The 24,182-nt window shown below is 36.5% G+C and overlaps 1 protein-coding gene and 1 long non-coding RNA gene across 3 annotated transcripts in view; one reads left to right on the top strand and one right to left on the bottom strand.

The window, feature by feature from the left end:
• NLGN1 (neuroligin 1) overlaps positions 1-24,182 on the bottom strand; it is a 714,506-nt gene that overhangs the window by 41,325 nt on the left and 648,999 nt on the right. The window lies entirely within an intron of this gene.
• Positions 12,551-24,182, top strand: part of LOC143682511 (uncharacterized) — a 48,858-nt gene continuing 37,226 nt past the window's right edge. Inside the window, exons 1-3 of the long non-coding RNA XR_013175167.1 lie at positions 12,551-12,672; positions 13,545-13,669; positions 15,487-15,543. This is a non-coding gene — a long non-coding RNA (uncharacterized LOC143682511). The remainder of the gene's footprint in view (positions 12,673-13,544; positions 13,670-15,486; positions 15,544-24,182) is intronic.

Raw genomic sequence — 24,182 nt, 5'->3', positions numbered from 1 at the left:
AAAAAAATCTATTCATATTTCAAAGTAGATACATGTCTCAATTTGCCAGGGCTACTGTAACCAAATATCACATATTGGTTGGCTAAATTTATTGTCTCCTAGTTTTGGATGCTAGAAGTCCTAACCCAGTTGTCTGCAGGCTACACTTTCTCCAACATTGTAGCATTTGGGTGGTAGCCTGCCAGCATTCCATAATTCAGTCTGTGTCCCCCATATGGCCATCTGTCTCCTTCTGCTCCTCCTTACTCCTCCTTCTGACTGTGTCCAAATTTCCTCTGCTTCTAGAGAGTCCAGTCATACTCCGTTAAGTCCCACTCTGATTCAGGTTGGCCTTACCTTAACCTGATGACAGCTTCAAAGGTCCCATTAACACAGCTTCACATCCACAAGCCTGGAGGTTAGGAATTGAATTTGTCTTTCTGGGGAGTGTGATTTCATCTGTAGCCATGTATATTGTGAAATTTCTTTCCAGAAAGTTTGTATCACTGTACACTCTTTACACTTGAAGAATAGTGAATGTTGGATCCACCTCATTGTACTGTAATACTGGGTATTATTTTTAAAATCATCTCTGATGATTTTGTGGGCAAGATGACATTACTTTTGTTAAATTTGTATATATATATATATTTTGATTTTTTAGTGAGGTTGCAGATTTTCTCAAGTGGTTCATGAACACATTTAAACTTTCATAGAAGACATTTCCCAAAGAAAATAATCATCTCAATTTTGAGTCATCTTTCAGAATTGAATGTTGTATTTTTTTTATTTTATATTTCCTCTCTAATGCCGGGATCTAGTAAGGCCTTAGCAAGGCCTTGAGCTCAATATATATCAATGTATGAGACATATGCGCAGCTCACCACGTTGCCATGGAGGACACATGAGTCTTTCACTTCTAAGGATTTTTCTAGAAAAATGTATCTGAATACCATAGGGAAAAGGGAAAAAAATGTTTTTTTTTTTGATAAGAAGCAATTTAAGGATTTCTCTGAACTTCAATTTGGGATGAACATGCTTTTGTCAGATTAATATCATATAGAAATTGCAGCCTCAAGTATATTCCACTACAACAGGAGTGAATAGATATTGTACTTGGTTGATAACAAAAAAACAGACTTATGTAAACCTGGCCTAAAAATTGTAGTTATCTTTTTACCAAAAGAAAACCTTTCAAAAACATTTTTGTCTAGTTGTTGTGGTACGCTTTGAAGTCTGTTGCTTTTCTGTATATATGTTGTTCTTCACAATAAAAAAAGTTCAAACTAAAACACAATAAAACAAAAAACAACATTGTAAACACAAATACTATAAAACAGAAACACATTGTATTCTCTTGCTTTCTTCTAATTAAAAATAACCTTGAATTGAAAATTTCTTTTTTGAAAATTTTCTGGAAAGTTTTAAAAATTCTTCTTAAAATCTCAATCATATTTTAAACAGATTTAACAAATCCTGGAAATATTATATCTGCTAGATCTTTTGAAGTCCTCATTGACAGGGGACCTTTCCCAAGTCAAAGACCTTTAAAGATAGTCTACTATGCTTCAAACTAAACAAACTAAAACAGATGAATTATTTCATTTTTATTAATATCAGAATTGGAGAATTTGATTTTGGCACAAGTAATGATGTTTGTATACTATACGTTTAAGGATAAGGAGAAAAGGAGTAGAGTGAGTGTCTATTATGAATCAGACTCAATGGGAATACAGAAACTTGAAAATTTTAAATAATTTTCTCAAGATCACACAGCCAATGCACGACAGACTCCTAATTAAAATCTACTTCTGAAATATGCATCTGAATATGATTAAAAAAATTAAGAAAATCCATAGAACTATACTACACAATCAGGGAACCCTAAGTTAAACCATGAGCTTTAATTAGCAGTATGATCATCAAAATACACTATCATCTATTGTAACAAATGTCCAAACCAAGGCAAGGCATTCATGTGGTGGTGTATGGAAATCCTGTATTTCACGCATGATGGTTTTGTAAACCCACAACGTCTCTAATTAAAAAAAATCTACTTCTAAATGGGACCAAAGTCCACCTTCTTTCTACTTTACTTCTGTGTGTGCTAGGCCCACACAATTCTTTACAAATAATAACTCATTTAATTTTCTTAATAATTCTAGGTGATGGGAAGGGTGACTACCCCTATTTTACTGTAGGGAACTAAAGACAAAGGTAGGGAATTTGCCCAAGGCCACACACAGCTAGTAAGCAGCAGGAGTGAAGTCAAACCCAGGAAATCTGGGCTTGGAGTCTGCACATTGAATCTTAACATCATGTTCCCTCTTGATGGGTTGTGGAAATAGACTCCGTCACTGACTTAATTTTCAGTGGGAGGATGACATCGCAGCCTAATTTTTACAGGGTAACACCCTCCAGGAAATTATCAATATCTGCTTATAATAAATACGATAAAATAGGTTACTTACAAGATAAATGTTTTTACTATTTTTTGGTTCCCACAGAAACCTGGTATACTGGAAACACTATGCTGTTATCTCATTATACAAAGATGCTTATTTGAGGGCAGGGAAGACTGCAGAAGAGCTGTGAAAAGGAAGGGCACATTTCATGCTGTACTTTGAAAAGAACCTATTTTTCACCTGATGCAGATAAAAACAAAAAGAACTTTATTCATAGAAACACATTAACTCAGAAAAAAATGACAACTAGGTAGTTACCCTTTATCAAATAGTATTTATGTGGCATTGATTTTCTGAAACAAATGTCATACGCCCCTATTCCTTATACCAAGAGCAGATAAGTTATTAAGTTCTCTAGCTTTGTGTCCTTTGTCCCACCATATAATAGGTATCCTGTGAATAAGTGTCTCTAGTGATGAAGGTAGGATAATTCATGCCAATGGAACCATGATTAGACTTATAACTGAGCCAAATATCTATTACAGGAAACTCTGTGCATTCAATTTGCAGAAGCTGTTTCTTCTTACTTTACAGGCAGATACATTCATGATGTATCATTTTAATTCCTTTCATGAGCACTCACTGGGAAAGAAAAGGTAGCAAATGATGAGATGTTTGTTTGTTTCATTGTGCTCCCCCAAAATCCAATGAACAAAAACTAATCTTAATCATGAATCAATTATCTTAATAAATAACTACCTAGTTAACTGAGGAATTCTCTTTGAAAAACCAATTGATTTTTCAAAAAACAATTTCACTGTAAGGAAGGAGAGAGATGAAAACTTCTCTGAGCTAATACCATTCTCACCACCTTCAAATATGGCATATAACATTCCTCAGTGTGTGGCAAATATGTATCAAAAGGCACAATGATATATAATGTGCAAATGATGTAGAGTTGGACTCAGATATTTGTGCTCAAATAATGGCCAAATCTAAAGGCAATATTGAAAAGATACTTTGAAAAGATATTTTCAATACACTTACTATATTTATTTATCAATTAGATATTAGATTATGTTAACATTAATTCCTTTCTCCATCGTCTCTACCTGAAATATAATTCTACTTCAATCAATTAGATAATGTTTTTAAATAAAAATTTTTGTAAGGTTATTGAAAATCTAGATCCAACACTGAACACATTTGCCACCCACATCTATGAATCTTTAGGAAGTTTTCTTCACCTTTTTTGACCACAGTTTTCTCCTCTGTAAAATAAAGGGGCTGAACTAGGTGAATTATGAGGTTCTTTTTATGTTACAATAATTGTATTTTCTTAAAACTGTTATGTACTGATGGCTTATGAAACAACTGGAAGTACAAATAGAAAAATATTATGATAAGTGGTATGATTGTTGAGTGCTATGGAACATAAAAAAGAAATCAAGGAACCAAAGAGAACTGCACCTGAATCCCTACAGGATCTCTTTTGAGCTCTTTGACCCTCTGAGACCTTTTGAGTCTTCAATTCCTCATTTCTACAATGAAGATGATAGTAGAAACCTTAATTATATCTATTTTTCTTTATATAGCAAGATGTCTCTTCAGTGGCTTTCGTTAAGTCTTATGATTTCACAGGAATTTGGTTTAATGTAATGAATTCATAGTATTTAAAATTACCTTAACTATTCAGTTTGGTAATTGCACAGGTAATAAACACAGCTTTGCATTTTTTACACATAAAATTTATATGAACCTTGAAGGTAAGCGCTACAATTACTCTTTCACATTTATAAATTCAAGAAAGTTTATTCAATTTAGCCTCATTTTTCTTAACTCACCTATTATAAACCTTACTAGACCAGGCCTAGGATGATTTTTAATATTGGAATAACTAAAACTCAAGGACCCCATGTCTATCTGTTTTCATTTTTTATATAGTAATAATAAATATACCAGTTCTTTAAATACAGTTTCATTTAAATACATGTACACCTCTGCAGCTGGGACAAATGGAAAACATCACAGAACTGAATAATTCCCCTAAATGCCAATTTAGATAGAATGGCCATAATCAGGAAACCTGAGAAATGGTGTGAATATTCACAAAAGAATATTTCAGCAGGTCTTTTTTTTTTCATTTTACTGTTGTTTTAAATTTTAGTGGGTGGTATATAGTCCTTTTAAATTAAGTACAGACACATAGCACTGGTTCTTATGTTGTCAGTAACTTAAAAAGTAGAGGAAGTAACAATAAAATTCAATGCATCATGAATCCTGTGAGAAAGCTGAACTCAACAAAAACTAGCCTAAAAGTGCCTTATATATTGTCTTTAATCGCACCCCAATGTTACAGCAATATGGAAAGTCACATAGAGACTAAATATTAAAATCACTACTTCTGTGTTATACTAACTGAACCAGGAAAAAAAAAATCAGAGGGATTCCTTCTCAAACCATGACCTGTTTAGCTCTTCCTCCCAAATCAGGCCAGGTTCTTGGACTATGTGAGACTGAAGTCTCTAGACTAGATAATCTGGGAGTGCAGTCGATGGCCCATATCTTCCTCTTAAGACTCAGTGTGTGCCTTCAATTAGAAATTGTGTGCTTTCCTGGCATTTACAATGATATCCTAGCTGTGCTCACAAAGGAATTTCATGCCTTCTTTGTAGACGAAGCAATTCCAGCCATCTGTCTCTTCATCATCTCTTAGGACAGGTTTCGATGATCCAGAGGATAATCAATTCCTGGTGGTCATTAGTGAGTTTCAATTTTGATTCATATAGGAAAGATGATATTCAATAAGAGGTGAAAACCATATGGAAATTTGTGATCATGTGTATATAATCTCTAATAAAATATGCTCTTTCTGCTCTTGGGCTATACTTCAAATGGGTATATCTGCTTTATAAATCGTCCCCTTAATTGTTAAGTTACTTGGTCACTGCAGAGTTTACTGATAATGTTAGCTAACCAAACAGAACACAAAACAAAGAAAAACCTAAGAAGCAAGGGTGCATGGTCTTAATCAGAAACCTTGTTTTTCTCACCCGCATATATTCTTGGCTTGCAGGAATAATCTAATAAGACAGGAATAAACTGAAAGTGTAGGGCGTATTATATCACTATGGATTTTCATGTTAGGAGTTGACTGAACCAAGTGCTTGTTGTTGAATTTTCTTTTCCCCTTGCCTACGACACCAAGAGAATGGCCATTAAATCTCCAAGCGAGATTCTTTATGCAGGATCCCTGTTGGCCTGCAGAAAGCGGCCATATGTTTTATTAAATTTCAAACAAGATTAAAAACTCCTGTCCTGGGATTTTTTTTTTTTTTGAGAATATTATACTGTAACCAATATCTCAGGCTGCACAAGTAACACTTTCTAGCCCAGATATGGATTTACTGAGATACTTAGGAGAGTCTGGCTTTTTCTCTTCTGGGGGAGGGAAGAAGAGATGAGGAAGAAAGAGTCCAAATCAAAAACAAAATCAAAACACTGGCAGTTACTCAGAAAAGTTTGAGTTTCCTTCTGACTTAACCCCTGGTGAGCTCTCTGAATTTGGACCCATAACTGAGCCTTGTTGCCCTCAGTTTCCTTATCTCTGAGTGTTTTAGCCTACATTTGTGATGTTCAAAGCATGTTTCCTGAAGTTCTGAGGGGTCTGGGAAGATATTTCAGTGATACTCCCAAAATGCAAAACTAGTGATAAAATGCTCATTTAACTTCATAAGCCTTCTAAAGAGAAAGATAGATGTGACAGGAGGCGCGTGAATGAATAGTTATTTCTTCAAGATAGTAACTATATTAGGAGATTATTTGGATTCCCTTGTTACTCCTTCCTTGAGATGTTGAAATTGCCAAAACTTCTACGAGAACACATTTTATCTAGAGCTGTGTGATGATTATTGGTTTATAGTTCTGCTTCCTCTACTGCATTGAGGAATCCAGCAGAAGCATTATTTCTTAGCCTCTTTAAACCTAGAAAGAGGTTATTATGTGGAGGGAGAAAGATAAGCCAACAGAAGGTAATGGAGGATGACTTACTCAGCAGTGTGGAAAATGGGTCACATGTTTATGAGATAGGTATGTAGGAAGCAGAGCTATCAGGATTATTGTACAATGATAATCCGATCAGTGGGATGGAGAGTTGGGGCTAAACTTGAGAGATATTTAGGGAGTAGAGTGCTGAAGACTTTTTGGCCAACTCGGTGGAAAATATAGGGGAGAAAAGAGCCTAATGTATTTCTGTGGACAGTAGTCAACAAAGTTGAAAAACATTTCTTAAAAAGGTACATATGAGATATTCAAGTGCAGCTCTCCACAAAGGAGTTGATCTGTATATAGGGTACATATTTAGAAGCCAGGGAAAATTATCTGAGTGCATGCATTAATTTGAGAGTTGCCTGTGCCTCGGTGTTAGTTGAAGGCTATGAGTGGGTGAGATTAAAAGCAAAAGTGAGAAGGAAGGAAACCCTAGAGAATGCCAATGTTAAGGGTTAGGGAGAGATAAAGAAGATGGGAAAAGACACTGAGAAGTGTTCTGAAAGCTAAAGATCAAGCTTGCCAGGACCTCATTTGAACATGATACTTTACTTGGTTTGGTGCCAAGAACTTTACAAGGATTTAAACTTTCCCTATAGGCACTTAGCAGAAACCAAAAAGTCATTGACTAGATTAACAATAACTATGAAAAGCGGAAGTGACACATTACTCGGGCACAAAGGGAGAGTAAGCTAGATAAAGCATATATTTAGGTAAGAAAGTAGGGCTATGAGGAGAGGTGGGAGTCACTGCAAGAGACAAGAACAAGGTGAAATTGTCAGTTCTCCTTTAATCAATGTTAGAACCCTGAAGGAGAAAATAAAATATTCACTGGGATTTACAGAAGGAATATAAAAAAAAATCACAGAAGGACTTGAGAGCTTCTACTCCTATGGCAACACAAAGCACGTAAGCTAGGCAGATAAATTAGAGGAAATGTGAGAATTGATTTTGAAATGTAAAAAAAATTTAGTGGTAGACTTTAAAAAAGTAAAATACAACCTTCAAACAGTAAAAATAAAAGGAAAAAAAGTTACATTTTAAAATAAACACTCCTATTTATGTCAGTTCAACAACTGCATACCATAAAATAGATACAAATAGCAACTGGGATTGTCTAATCAACACCTGGGAATAAACGTACAAAAGAAATGAACCAGTAGTGTGTGGAAGGGAGGTTACATTTACATGTGTCTTGTGAACCTGAAAAATGGAAGAGAATTACAAACTCAGAGAAAAGAAAACTTTGCTTGCCCAAACAGGAATCTGATTTGGCCAGAGTTGAATCTAATGTGTTCTTGTGCTAATGCAAAATGCACCCCAAACCTAATCTAGAAACTTGTATTTTAAAAAGTGATTAAGTGGGAAAGAAACTTGTTTATTGTGAAATAATAACTTATGCACTTTACAAGCCACATGTTACATCTGTTTGTCATATAAAATAGTGTGTGCATTGATTTTTGGAGGAAGAAGATTCTGATTTATCAGTTTTCTAAACTTCTAATTAGATCAACTCCAGTCTACAGTCTTTACATAGAGTAAAGAACAAACTCTTAACTGGAGCAATCTGTTGGTAGTTGAAGATTTACAAATTAAACTACAAGAAGTAATTACACAATTACACAATCTGTTTTTACCTTAGCTAACTACCTAAGAGATTTCAAATAAAATAAATACTTCCTACTTAAATTAACATCCCATAGCATTGAGTAAACTGTTTCTATGTATGATTCATATTTGCAACAGACCATTAATTTAAAGAATCATGATTTAAATTAAGTGAATACTGATGGCTACTCATGAGTATACTCAAAATATCCAATTATTTAGGAATACATAATTTTCCCACTTTTTTTGAAAAAAATGCTTATATATGTTCGTGTAAATATTGTCTATCCAGTTATCCGGCTTTTAACAAGCTTCAAGGCTTGATCATTTAACACCGAGAGGTGGTGACTTGCCCAAGGTCATTTGGTAAACCTGCGTCATTTGATTTGTGATTGGAACTCAGGACTAACCCCTATATGGAGCCTTTGCTCACTGTTTCCTGCTGCCTCTGACTTTATGAGGATAATTCTATAGAAAAATGACTCCTGTAAATTCTGCTGTCAGTCAGTAGTAGCTGGCAAAGTGTTTGTGCTGATGGCTTTCGTGATTAGAATGCAGGGCAAACAATCCCATACCCTGGCTTATAAAACAGGCTCAAGTATCGCCTGCTTCCTCACCTCATCATTTCCAGAATGATACTTATCTTTCAAGCCACAAAACAGTGCTGATGCCAAGGCCATTAAAAGTATTATATGGTTCTGCCTGCCATCTTTCTAAGATGGGCTGGTAAAGCAGAGGACCACGGACAGAAAAATGGAGTAATAAAGTTTAAATAGTAGGCAATAATATTAATCTGTGGTGCTGCAGTGCCGATTAAGAGATTGAACCAACTCCCTAAAGTTCTAATTGGATTTTCCTGTGTCATCTACAATCCTTAGGGCTCTGCCTTAATAAATCCCATATTTGTTTGCCATTTATTCTCCATGAAAAGCTGTATGGAATGGACTTGTCTGTAAGAACACGCAGATGCTTGTATTGCCATAGAAGTCTCTTTGTGATTGTCTTTGCAGATTGCTGGCATATTACTTTTAAAACAGGCAAGTAATTAATACAGTACATTGTAGAACTAATTGCTATCTAAATATTTCACAAGGGTAATAAGATAAAAGGCTATAACTCAGGTACTGAGAAGGCATAATCATTTGTAAAGTGTTACTCTGGAAAACATTTGTATGATGTTAAGTTGAAGAAAATGGATCCACTTATTGCTATGGGTAATATCAGAGGTAATCAGATGGGAAACACAGAAAAAAAGGAGGAAAAAAGTTTTGCATGTCAGGTTTATTTCTCAAATTTTTAATGTCATTTTCACATGATCTATTCACTGTTACTTTAAAAATAACCATACTTTTGTTTAATTTTTTTTTTCAAACTTGTATTTCGGTAGCTAAAGAATAGTTGTGTTTGGGTCTTCTGAGCATACATATCTAATCACGGTTTGGTTATGGTTCCAATAACAACAGTTAGAAAATACGAATAATGTATTCACAGCCCTAGATTAGAAATGAAGAGTGTGCTACAGTCCCCATAGGTACATTTCCATAAGAGAGCTCCATACTGATTTAGAACTAAAACTTAGATTCTTTGTCTGATTTCATCATTGAACCAGTAAAAACTTCCCTTCAGTATGTTTTTAGTTTTGTTTTATCGATTTACTCTGCTACCACCCATGAAATTACCTTGCTTTGCCCACCAGACTCTGCTTCATAGTCTTCAACTCAGCTGGGTGCTTGAATTTTCTGCTTCAGACTCCCAAAGTGAGGTCTCTGTTTTCCAATCTGTGGTGCTTTCCCTTCTAATTTTGTGGACTCCTTAGTCCCTGTCTGCCAATGAGTTTCAGATCACCTCCCCGCTGGGTCCCTTCCCAGTACCCACTCTATTTTCTAATTTCTTCCTTCCGTTGCCTTCCCTGATGGTGACATATAAGGCTGGTACCCGGTGGCTGCTCTTCTGTTCTAAAGCTGACAGCTGGAAAAGCTCAACTGCAGTTAGCACTCTTGCTTGTTTACTGACTGTGTGTCATCTGTTTCTGCTTTTACTTGAATCACATACCCCCCAACACTGCTTGTCCTTGCTTTCAACTATGGCTAGTGATTTCTAACCATCTGCAGCAGCAAACATTTACTGCATACCTGCTACGTGCCAAGGCAGTGGACTACGCATCAGGTCCAAGGGAGAACAGAAATCATCTCTGATTTCAGGGAGTTGATGCTCTGTCCGTCCAGTGATAGATCCATTCTGTTGTACTCCTACTATATGCCAGGTAGTCTACACTTGGGTTTCTAACTTTGGAAGACTTGATGATGTTTGCTGACATGCCCAATCATTGGGCATGCCAGAGTTTTCAACTCCATACCAGATAGATTGAATCAGAATCTTTAGGAATGTGGTCTAGGAATTTGCTTTAGCAAATGCCCTGTGATTATGAAGCAGCGGTCTGAGGATCATGCTGTTTGTAAGACAGTCTTTTGGCAACTCTATGAAGTTGGTTTAATCCCTATTTTAAGGTGATAAAGATACTGAAGATTGGAAGGGTATGTAGTTTTCTCAACTGAAGAGTAGAAGCAACAGGATCTAAACATGGTCTGTATGGCTAGAAAACCCTTGCTATTTCCATCCCACTCCTTTGGAGAGCCACTCATTGGGTCTTCCATGGACTGCTTGCTCCTGCTTCAGGGAGGTCTCCCAGCAATTTGTATGTCATTATGGCACCAGCTGATGTCATAATTCTAGCACTTTAGAAAATAGGAGACTAATTTTTTTTAAATGTTTTGACAAGTTATCTGAAATATACTCGGATATTCTGTACTTCTTTTACAGACAGAAGACTGAGTAAGAACAAATATGGCAGAAAATGATCTAGGTCAGAATGAATCACCAGCTGAACATAGAGCAGGATTGTTCTGTCAGAGCCAGAGTCTCATCCCAACTTCAATAAATGGCAATAACAGCCTGGAGGCAATCCTCCCACTTTAGTGAGCTGGTGAAATGCTCCCAAACTATAAAATGTGGGCCACTGTCAGCTGGACTCCTGAACAGAATAGTAAAGTTGGAGAATCTCAAAAACCAAGAAAACAAAATTACAGTGAAGCCCATGGAGAACAATGAGGCTTGAGAAATGGAGGCTACTTATCTGATACAAGGCTCAGTGAGCTTGGCCTCAATTACCCTGTTCTGATGCACTTCTCTGAAGAGTGGTGCATTTTGGAGGGTCACTTTTGGCCCCATTCAAGAGATTCTTAGAGGTGAAGATGCCTCGTCTTGAAGGGCATCCCCAGCATGGGGATGTGGGGTCCTCAACCACTGTGAGGTGGGGTTCTCCAGCTCATAAAACTATTTATTGAAAAAGCAACTGTTCTCTGTTTGTTTTGAGAGGCAAAAGAAAAAAAGGAAAGAAAGCATATTTGCTGCAGGAAGGATTTTGGTTACACCAAGAAAAATCTATAAAATTGAGCAGAGTGAGGCAGCATTGTCCTTAAATCATTTCTGATAATCATCCTATACCTTAATCTCCCTCAAGAAAAGATGATGCAGCAAAACTGCAAAAAAATTATACTGGGAACATTTTTATCGTCTCCCTTAAATCCTCCCTATTTCAAATTTACCTTATTACTCTCAGAAAGGTAAGGGGTAGTTGAGGAATGGCATTAGTCACAGGTTCTTTAGTAAGCTATATTCCCCTGGATGGCAGATTCTATTACCATGAACATTCTCGTTTTAACCTTGCTTGATTATTTAAAGGGAACTTAAGTGGTAAGGATTCAACTTGTCTAAAGCATTAATTTTTCTCGTGAAAAAGCTGGCGTAAGCCATAAAAGAGCTGTGAGAGAGCCAAATACAATTTTCTGAGGAAATTATTCATTGACTTAATTTACTTTAAATTGCAAAACTCTGCTCCTAAAGTTCATTTATCTTTCGGCCCAGGCAAACTTATGAAGTAGGCGGACTTTGTCTTCCTTACCCCTTTCTTTCCTTTTGCTGGCTTATTCTTTTGGTTTATATTTTTGGGTACACTACCAGTGCATGGTAGACTCACATAGTCTACTGGCTGAATAGGGAATACCTATCATAATACCTCACTCGGGACAGCCATAGTGGCTTCATTCCACGCTCCTTTACATTTCTTGTCTGTCCTCTTCACTTCATAGAAACTTCCCTGACTTGTTTATTATTCCTTGATTCCTGCTACGTGAGGTCTAGCTAACTTCCATGTGTTAATGAGGATTACCTCGTCAAAATCCAATTTCTGATTAACTTACACAATTCTAATATGATAAGGATTTCAGAAGGCAATGGCATAACAGAAATAATAACCTTAACGATATGACTCAGATACCTGACAGATCAATGGGACAGACACTTTGAGATGGGAAGGTATGTGTGGCACCCATCAACCACCAAACAATGGAAAGATTCTGATTTCAGGATTCTCTGAGCTTCCTCGGTATTATGACCTGACATCTCAACTACCTTGTTTGGAATTTCAAGTACTGCAAATACAGGAAGGGACATAGTAAGGGAGGCAGCTGTCATTGGTTGAGAGCCTTAAGTGTCAGTTACTCTGCTGTATAATTGCTCATCTGTAACTTTGCTTCTCAGTCTTCTATTTCAGGAAGGTCAAAACAACTGCAAGGTAGAAGAACTGAGGGTTTTTTTTTTCCATTTGACTCTCCAGTACCTTCCCTACTGTATGGCACATAGACTGTGTTAAAAATGGTTTGAAAGAATAAATGGAATAATGATCCATCTAGAAAGCCTGAACTCTTTGACCCTCATGATGGTCAGCTTGCATGTGCTGTGTTTTCATGAGTGTATGCTGGAGAAGCCCTGTGGTCCTCCATTTACCTCTCTCCCTGGTCCCATTAAGCCTTCATTTATCTTAGAATGTGAATCTACTTGGTGGTGCCATGGTGTCTAGGAGGGAGGTGCTAGGGAGTTAGTGTGAATAGGCTGAATTCTGACTCAGTTCAGCTAATAACCACATATCCAAACCTGGAGAAGACTGAATTTATAGGAATTATTTTTTTTAAAAAAAAACATAGTGATGCCATTGAAAGTGGATTGGAAATCAGTAAAATTGGATTTCTAATCTCTGTACTGACAAAAGTAACTTCTTGGGATTGTCATGAATCTCTGCTGGGTCACATTTCTCTCCTGTGAAAATTAAGGAGATTTGATTACTTAAGAGGGAGAAAGGAACAAGGTTTTTTGTTTCTATGAGGTGAGAAGATTTGGAAGAGTGAAAACAATGGAGGGAGAGAAGTTGTCCCACTGGGAGGCTGCAGGAAAAATGATAAAAACATCATTTTATTTGGAGCTAGCGATGAGTGTACAAATAGTTTTCTTTTACCCTCCTCAAGTATGTTCACTGGCAGCGTCCTGCCCTTCTGCTAGGTTTCCATGGTTTTCTGCGACCTACATTTCCTGTGATGTTTTTCTGACTCCTTCATTTGAATTAGCTACTTTTTTTTACATGCCTCCAAATGCCATTATGAATCACTGAAGCTCAAGACCGTCTATGACAGTTACAAAGCATGTAAAAGATGACAATCATCAGTCAAGTATCTTCACTCTGCCTGAAACAAAATTTTCTCAATACGAAACAAATATTTTCCCTCCTGCTGGATTAGGTAAGATTTATACTCCTAATATGCAGATAGTCCCCAAAGTTTTAGATGAAAAAAGCATTCAGTGACTCAGCTCAATTATACCCAGGAGATATAATTTAAAACAGGTATTTCTGCTTTGAGGTTTAGCCACGTGCTTCTGAAAGCATCACATTTTTGTTAGTGGGACAGTAAGTGACACTTTGCATGATTAAACATTTTTCCAAAAAGTCTTTAATTTATGTCTTGAGCTTACTAGTGCTCTAGAAGATAACTAAATCCAACCATCATTTGTTTCTTAGGCCAAGAAGGAAATAATACAAAAATAAGGAAATGTAAACTGCAATGTATTATGAAGTCATTGAAGTTTTGAAAAGGGAGAAACAGTTTTAGGACAGTGTTCTAGTTTGCTAGCTGCTGGAATGCAATATACCAGAAATGGAATGGCTTTTAAAAAGGGGAATTTAATAAATTGCTAGTTTACAGTTCTAAGGCTGAGAAAATGTCCCAATTATAACAAGTCTATAGAAATGTCCAATTAAAGGTGTCCAGGGAAAGATACCTTGGTTCAAGAAGGCTGATGAAGTTCAGGGTTTTTCTCTCAAGTGATAAGGTACGTGGCGAACACAGTCAGGGTTTCTCTCTCATCTGAAAAGGCACATGGCAAACACTGCATCATCTGCTAGCTTTCTCTCCTGGTTTCCTGTTTCATGAAACTACCCGGGAGGCATTTTCCTTTTTCATCGCCAAAGGTTACTGGCTGGTGGACTCTGCTTCTCAAGGCTATGTCATTCTCTTCTCTCTCAGAATCTTCTCTCTCTTTCTCCAAAATGTTTCCTATTTTACAGGATTCCAGTAAACTAATCAAGACCCACCTGGAATGGGTGGAGAAAAGTCTCCACCTAATCCAGTTTAACAAGATTCTTGATTGAATCACATCTCCAGGGAGATGATTTGATTAAAGTTTCAAACATACAGTACTGAATAGGAATTAGAAGAAATGGCTGCCTTTACAAAATGGGATTAGGATTAAAACGTGGCATTTGTAGGGTACATATATCTTTTCATACTGGCACAGACAGACATGAGGACCTGAAACTCAAAGGGTGGGTAACAACCAGGAAAAGCTGCTAGTTCATAATATTTGGGACTGAAATTAAAAAGTCTTGGCTTTAATTTGAGCTGTCAATTCCCCCATATTTTCTAACAGTTTAAAGAATTAGGGGTTGCAGAAACTATTCAATGTCACTGAATATACATTTTTCCCTTCTTTCCCTGATTTTATTTGGGGCAGCAATGCATCCAACCTAAAAAAAAAAAAAAGCCTTTCTCAACTAAGATTTAGACAATAATATGTAAGAAAGTGTAAGTGTTTGGTGGAATTTCCAGAAATCTTCCATCTTGAACAATATGATGACCTTGAAAATGGAAACTCGACTAAGATGAGAGAATCCTAAGTCCCCATTCACTATGGATCAACCCTGCTGACCATTTGTGAACTCCTTTTACTTAAGAAAGAAATAATCATCTGTTTTATAAGCCATTGTTATTTTAGGTTTTCTATATTAAATATAGCCAGATGTGATTCTAACTGTATATACCAGATTATTACTATATATACATATTTTAAAATAAAAGTAACAGAAGCTTTTCTAAAACCTAAGTAACTGAGTGTTTTGGTATTTATCATCTTGTAAAGCCAACAGAGGCAACAAGGGGACCCGTGGGTATGGGTTAATTACTAAAAGATAAGCATTACTTCAAAGAATAACCCTAAACATGTGACCATAAAGATGTCAAGTACTTATTAAGTTTCTTTTCTTTTCTATTTTTTTTTTTAGTATGGGCAGGCTCCTGGAATCGAACCCAGGTCTCCAGCATGGCACTGAGTCACCAAGGCACTGCCCTCTTATTAACTCTTTTAATTGAGACCATTATAGTTGTATGGGAAAAGAAGTCTAAGAATTCATTAGCAACTGTCTGCTCCTCTGTGTTAGTTTCATAGCAATTTACTAAGCATTTCAGAATAGCTAATGCAAATCCAGAAAAATAACTGCATAATTCATAAACTCAATGCATAGTAAATATAACGATTCTGGGGAAACAATGAAGATAGTGGGAATTTTTAAATTACATAGCAGATGATGAATTTCATTACTAATAATATGGACTCCGGTTTGTGTTGGTAAAAAGAAATTGCAAATGTTCTTAATAAAATAAAGCTATAGCTAATAAACTTGGAATAACATTTAAAACCGTAGAATAAGCCAAAATCCTTTGAGAAGCATTGTTTTAAATGATTTGTTGATAAAGCCCCAAAACAATGTTTCACATATATTATCTTCATAATCCTTTTTATTTTTTTAATTAAAAAAAAGGCATTTAGCACAAATAATTGTAAATACGATTTGGTAAAATTGTTGTAGAATGGAATGATTTTTAAATGTTGTGTTAGTTAATTTTAATTTTTTTTATTTTTTTAATTAATAAAAAAAATTTTTTTTAAGTAAATAAAAATAAATATCACAAAGGCAAAAAAAAAAAAAAAAAAAAAGCCTGCCATAGGCAGGAGCACAAAAAAGTCAGTTTTTTAACCTTAATCTAAAATCCAAGGGAGACAAACTGTGTACATCTATCATCTCCAAATGTAATAGTTTTCAAAAGGAAATTGTGACTTTAAAATCGTGCATAACTTTTAATCTAGTAATTCTATTTCTAGAATTTATTTTAAAATGTTAAGGAAAACGATATAAAAGTTGAAAATAAAGTAGGAAGATGAGTAATAATATCTTCAGATATCACTGTTCAACAGGCTCACCTGAAAATCAAAAAATTATCTAAAAGAGTACAGTGAAATATTTGAAATTGCTATTTGCTAATTGATTATAGTGCAGTCACCGTGAAGTTGCATGTTAACTTGCAGATTTCTGTACAGCATAAAAGAATAACTGGCAAAGGTTACAGTTTTATAGTCCTATAGGACATTAAGCAGTTTTGTTTCTTAATATTAGCAAAGTATTTTCAGGATTTCTTTGACTGATTGATTATATATATATATACATCTGTTTCTCAAATCCTCCCTTAAGCCAGTCTTACCATCATGGCTTATTCATTAATTGATAAGCTGAATGAAATATTTGACACATGCTTATCTTATATTTATACAGGCATCCTCTTTTAAACTTTTGGGAAACTGCAGGCTAATGAAAGGATTGACTATGGATGTGGGCGACCCTTGCATCACAATTTATTAATAAATTAAAATGCATGCAATTAATTAATTTATTAATGTCCACAACTCAAATTGTAGCATATGCAGTAGGAAATTGTTTTATGCAATCGATGCATTCCAAGACACTTCATGTGAGTTGAAAATTGGGCATAATAGTGAACCCCATTTTTTTTTCATGGCAGGCATATATTTTTGACGTGCAAACATTCTCGACATGGTTACAATCAATGGCTCACAATATCATCACATAGCTGTGTATTCATCACTATGACCGTTTTTTTTAGTTGCATATTCATCATCATGATCATTTCTTAGAACATTTGCATCAATTCAGAAAAAGAAATAAAATGACAAAAGAAAAATAAATAAAACGAAAACAGAAAATAAAAATTATACATACCATACCCCTTACCCCTCCCTTTCATCGACCACTAGTATTTCAAACTAAATTTATTTTAACATTTGTTCCCCCTATTATTTATTTTTATTCCATATTGAACCCCATTTTTTAATAAGTGTTTCTTATAAGAACATACCTATCACATATTTAAAAATAAATAAGGCAAATAAACCCTCTAGTAATAATAAATAAACAAAATTAATCATATAAATAATTTTTTAAACGTTGATTCTCTCTCATGCAGCCCGCACAGCCCTGAGGTTTCTTGCCTGACATCAGCGAGCTGGGGGGTGGGGGTGGAGAATGACGCCTAGAGACCCCAGTTGGGTCACTGTCATTTCTCCCCCCAACCCCAGCTGCTGCCATATTCCCTGGCTCCACATAGGGCATGCACAATAGCGAGCCCCCCTTGTTTAACAAGTTATAGAAGCGCACCAATAGCACATTTTTAAAATAAATAAGGCAAATAAACACTCCAGTAACAGTAAGTAAACAAAATTAATCATAGAAATGATTTTTTTAATCTTAATTTTCTCTGCCTTTATTATTATTTTATTTTATTGCCAACTATATACACCTGGATTCGCTTCTGTTGAGTTTGTGTAAAATGAGGTTCAATTGTACTGTAAAGGATAAACCATAGTTATCTTGGAAGGGGTAATTTTTTTTCATACTGCTTCTTGGGCTAGCCAGAATAACACCCCCCACTCTCAAAGAGGTCCACATTCTAATCCCCAGAACCTCTAAATCTGTCCCCTTATATTAGGAAAGAGAATTAGCCAATAAAAGGTTCCTAATCATTTCACCCTAAAGCTGGGAGATTATTCTGGATTACCTCAGTAGACCTAATGAAAACACAAGGACAACAAGTGGAAAAGGAAGACCAGGGAAGGTCTGCACGGTGTGATGTGATGAGGACTTAATCAGCGGCTGCTTTCTTTGAACATGGAGGAAGGGGCCACAAGCAAAGGAAAGCAGCCAGCCTCCAGAACCCAGGAAAGATCAACAAAAAGACTCTCCCCTACGGCCTCTGGAAGGGAAACCAGCCCTGCTTGATTTAGCCTGGTGTGAAAAATCTGACCCACAGAACTATGAGATAATACATTTTCAGTTTTGATCCTCTCAATTTGCGGTAATTTGTCATGGCAGTTATTCAAAACTAATAAAAGGGTGCGTATTTTAAAAATGGCACTTATTGCAAAGCTAGTAGGAGATTACAGGTATGATAGGGACAGGGAAAGCAGAAAGAGGCTTTGGACCTAGTCTGTGTTCTGTCAATTGCCAGCTGTGAGACTGAGGGTCTTGTCCTCCTCAAGCCTCACGCTCCTTCCAGCTTCTAAATCCTATTATATGTCAGGACCTCAGAAAGCATGATCATCTTGGGTAGTGTGCAGTGGTTTCACTTCTCTTTGTCAACACCAATCACCTCCTTCAATCTTGTCTACGTTGCTCTTTGTAGGGCACATTCATTTGTTAAACAAAGCGCGATTGGTTACCTGCTCTGTGACAGCACACAACGAGCTGTCGGAGAAACAGCAGTGAATGACACAGATGAGGTTTTTGATCGTCCAGAACTTCCACGGTGGGGTAGAGAGAAATATACAGGCAACAAATAAGGAAATAAAGATGCTAAATTCAGATAGTGATGTGACATAAAGAATATTTAACAGGGAGATGTGACAGGTAGAACTGGTGTCAGTGTGTGAGGAAGGGGTGGGGAGCATGTAGACCATGGAAGTGATATTTGAGCTAAGACACAAATCCCAAGAAGAAGCCCGACATGGAATAATGTGGGGAGGAACTTTCCAGAAGGAAGAAACAACAAGTTTAGAAATTATTTTGGTTTGTTCTAGAAAGAGAATGCCAGCTGCCTGAAGCGTGGCAATCTGGATGAGGGGGAGGAGATGCGTGTGGAAAGGTAGCCAGTTACCAAAATAGGCAGGGGAATTCACCAATAGAATGCATATCACGCGTTCTCCAGAGGGATAAAATATATCTGTCCATTCAGATACATATTCTCATCTGACCTAACCACTTTATTTGGCATTTTCCTGCAAAAATTTATTTGCTACTGCATGGTGGTTTGAACTACTGGGAAATATGAGATGAAAACTATTTTTGTGCTCATTGGTATTGAGAAGCAACGAACCTGTGATTTTTAAACACTGATCCGAAGTATGTGTAATGCACAGTGTTAAAGATTACAATAAAAAGAAATGTGGTAAATGCACAGACAGAAAGAGGACAGAGAAAGGATTTAACAAATCCAAACAAAAGTAGCCTCACCTAAATTTAAATCTTTGAATTGTTACCTGTTCATCTCACTAGGCTAAATTGCACACATTTCTTCCTGCAGCAAACATACTAAAGATCCTCACAGACACACACACAAAAAGAAAGAAGGATGAGCATTTAGTTCTTTTAGGTCTGTTGCTGATTTCCTTTGGGCCTGTTCTGATTGGATTGAGGTTCTCTAGGCATTGTGCTTATTTTCTTGGCTCTCATGATTGATAAACTATCCTTCTCTTTTTTTTCCCTGTAGCAGCATTAGCTTTCAATAATGGTACACCTTTGAAGTCAACATATGGATAGGCTGTCAGACTTATAAATGCAAGCTACTTAAAGCAGGCTATGTGCCAGAAATGTTAGAGAGGGTGAGGAAATTTTCTATGAGGGCCTGCCTATATCTGATCCCAGATTTAGCTCTCTAAAGTAATGCTGATCTGATTTAATTAGGTCTTTGAAATGGGGGGGGGGGGTGGCGGGGTCAAGTCAGCTACAGTAATAGGGTATCATTTGACTTGACCTGCCATTTAGATGGTCACCCATTCAGTCTCTCCTTTGCATCTGAATAAAGTCCCTGCGAAGCTGCAGTAGCAGATCAGATTGTTCCTGTTCCTACTCTTTGCTCTGGAGATGTGATATAAACTTTGCTAAGAGAAATAAAGTTTGACCTCATCTAATTCAATTGTGTCTCCCCACCCACCTCCCACAGACTATCCTCTGTTTGAAAGGAGAATGCAAATTCAGTCTGTTGCTTTCTTTGGGTGGTCATGCAGGAAACAGAGAATGGGAAATGAATGATGTTTTCATGATCTGGAAATAATGGGGAATAGATGCCCTTTTTATATCATTCATTCATGTCCCCAAAAGGCATTCTTAAGAAGTTCCTGTTAAATAAATAGATTCACCTTTTGCTAAAGCTTTGTTTTATAATGTGTCAAGGGGTTTGAAAAACATAGGCAGTATTCAAAGAAAGCAAGGCAAACACATTCAGTGTTTGCATTATTTAACAATTAGAGTTTGGCATGCACTTCCAGTTTGCATATATTTGAATTAAGAGAAATTTCATTCATATATCTCTAACAAGAATATTAATTCAACTTTTATTGAAGGCTTAGAATGTTCGAATCTCTATGCTTGGTATCGTGAAGCATTCGGAGAGGAATAAGAGATTATAGTTTGGTGAGGCATCAAGACATACGGACAAATAATTATTAATAGCGATTTAAAGGTACAAGCAAATATCTTTGGGACAACTATTTTCTGACTGGGTTAGGTGGAAAATGGGATAAGAGAAGTATTCTGGAATATAAAGTCTCCTTATAGTGGAAATTTCTCATAGCCTCTGTCATCCATGTATATGAGCCATATACAGTTGTTTTAATAAAATCAATTCAGTTCATACACTTGGCTTGGCAAGCCATTATAAATCAGTTTTTATTTTTTGTAATGGGAAAAAATATTCATTTTGTTTCTAATTGAGCTGAGAGCAGAACTGCATTCTTTCTGTATCATTGTATTGGTGCATTTAGTTGACAAATATGTATTGAGGATCTACTACGTGCCTGGTCCTGTGCCTGTGGCCAAAGAGCCTGTGATATAATTAGGTCTCACGCCGAATAGGGCTTCTGCTAATACAGTAGGAGACATAATATGCACTGCACCAGCCAGGTATTTGGGCTTTTTATTCCCAAACTTTGCTTTCTTCACCATGGATGAGCCAGACAAAACCATGGCGAGCCCTCAGGTACCCCTTACATCTCTCTATCTTTAAAACTAAACAATAATATACTGGGCCTAGTGCCCCCAGGTAGTTCTTAGTTACTGTTCTCTCTGCTCTGCTCAGTATGCAGTTAGTTCTCCAAAGATATAAAACCTCAGAACACAAGAACTCTTTGGTTTCAAAACCTCACCACTCTGGAAGAAGAGGAAAGATGAAAAGGACTCTCAATATCTTTCTACTTCTTCCACAAAAGGTTCAAATGAGCAGATCTTGGGTTGGGTGCAGGGCTCTGCTACCTGCAGGGCTTGGGTTGGGTGCAGGGCTCGGCTACCCACTGGGAGTCTTTGGTCTATGTGTCTACACTGTAACCCTGATACTGGCCCACAGACCCCTATAGGGGAAGGGTGGGATGAGGCAGGTTTGCAAGATGTCACACTTCAAACTACCAACCAGAAATCTTTCCGTTTGATAATTGAGGAGGCTCGTATAGAGTATGAACTTTGTCCCAATCCCTACACTGGGTCTTGCTGCAGTCGCTGCCTTCCAGAGCCCATGGTTTCAGTTTTGCAAGGACAAGGACATAGGGTGTTGCCTAGGTTTTAATGTTGCCTTTTCTACTCCACACAAGTGCTTGAATGCCAGTTAAGATGGGAAGCACAGCAAGCAGCTTTCAGCAAAGAATATCTTAGTGTCAGTTATTTTACCTGGAGCTGAAATGCAGGTCTGGGGACACTTGGAGAGATTCCTATTGCAGAGTACTGGCAGGCCTCCAAAACAGTTGAAAATGAAGAACAGTGGGGACCTGAGTCTAGAACACAAAATACTTTTTCTCTGGGAGTAGAGGACCTGGGTGGATATGAATGATGGGAGTTCTTGAGCAAATAAAGGGTTTTGATGGGTATGGGATGCCTAAGTGTCAAAGAAAATGGAGTGGAGTGAAAAAAAAGGGACTGTTCTTCATAAGGTGGAAAGATGCTATAGCTAAAACAGAATTCCCAATTTATCAAAGACTGCCCCTGTGTCCATAGGATGCTGCCTCCTTAGCCTAGATGGCACTTCAGAGACTAAGAGCTGATGTGAGCTCTGAGCCAGTATCAGATGTCTCTGGTGCCACTGAAGACAGAGAAGAGAGCAAAGAAAGAAAGGAACATGATGCCTTCTCAAGGTCTTGGAGATGCCTGTTCGGGAGATGATGTGTGATTATTTTGATAGTGCATGCTGCATTTTCTTGACTTGAAATCAGATCATATGTTCTTATTTTTGGTTTGAAGCAAATATAGTCATCACGTCTGGAGAGTTTTGCTTAAACTCAATTGAACTTTTACAATTGAACTGTTTTCTCAGTTGCTCAGTTTGTCTTCTGAGCTCTAGACTGATCAAATTAACTAAACAATCTCCATATCAACTTCATCTATGTTGATTAACATGTTTAATAAAAATGATAACAATTGCTTGTTGGGCACCGGGTACCAAGACCTGCTTTGAAGCACTTCACAAGTAGTTAGCTCATGCAGTCCTCCCAGCAACTCCTAAAGGTGGACTTAGAATGTCTGGCACACAGTCTTAAAGTCACAGACTTTTTCTGGAATGTATTGTGGAAACACCTCATAATCAAATTGCATAATTACTAATCAGAATTCAAGTGCTGCTGTATTTCCTATTTAAAATTGTCGAAAACTTTAAAAATTACTGCCAGAATAAGCATAAAAGTATTATTTTAAATAAAAATACATTTATTGGAATTTTAAACCAAAATCAAATATAAACTAAAATTTAAAATTTTAACTTTGGAAAATTACATAGACTAATTATGAAAGAAGTGCTGATGTAATTGTGAGTAATGGAATTTTAAACATCTCCATTATCCTTATGAAATTGTAATGATATAATATTTAGCTCTAACCTTAGGCTAATTGTATTCTGAAACGGGAATATGGCAGAATCAATGTTAAAACTTCAAGTGCTTTGTTTTGAATATTTTAGTTTTCTTAAGAGGAAAATTCAGTGGATTCCTAAGGGTAGAATTACCACAATTATATTTTCATGTCACTTGAGATATTTTTGAATATGCAAAATGGATCTTTATTTTGAATCCTATTGAAATTAATAAAAGTACCACAATAGTTTGCTAACTATTTTGTGTTAAGCACAATTACATAATTTCTGGACTTAGAGACTTCCCTATGACACAATTACATGATGAGCTTTCTAAGTCTCATTTTTGCCAACTCGTTGCTGGCTATCACATTTAAATCCTTCTTTAATAAACCCCTGCAGACTAGGATATGATATCTGGAGGTGGGTAATCTAAAAGGATTTATATGTGGCATCCGAAAAAAATCTGTTTGAAGTTTAGTTAATATGCATTTTAATGTTTTATCTGCCTAGAAATTCAAAAGTTGGAAAGTTGTGGTAGGTGAGATACTAAGCTGTCATTGAGATGAAAGAGTATCTACTTTAACAACCAAAGTCTGTCTGTGGAGCTTTTCTAGAGTATTAGTCATAGAAATGCCAATCTCCTATAATTTACCATGCATGGATACAAACCCTGCTAATCGGAGTACATGTTTACTTCTTCATGAGCTTAAGCTGTCTCAGGACTTTCACCCGGAACTTCATTATTAAAAAAAGAGATCCCATGTCTAGTGGAGAAAATATCAACAGTATCTGACACAGTCCACTGAGAACACATGAGGCCTTCAGTTGCAATCATGGATGAGTTTATCTTATGCAGCAATACAGTGGCTGATCAACTAGAAAGTTCCATAGTGATTTCTCTTCGTCAGTGGAAACAGAATTAATTCAAGCTTTCATTTAATTAAATTTTAAGTTAAAATTTTTGGATATGCAGAAATCATTTCTCCCTCCGGAAATACGTCTAGAATGTTCCTGAATGTTA

This window comes from Tamandua tetradactyla, chromosome 5 (assembly GCF_023851605.1).
Source record: "Tamandua tetradactyla isolate mTamTet1 chromosome 5, mTamTet1.pri, whole genome shotgun sequence".
Lineage (NCBI taxonomy): Eukaryota > Metazoa > Chordata > Mammalia > Pilosa > Myrmecophagidae > Tamandua > Tamandua tetradactyla.
The sequence above is the reverse complement of the archived record's forward strand: the minus strand, read 5'-3'. Positions and strand labels throughout refer to the sequence as shown.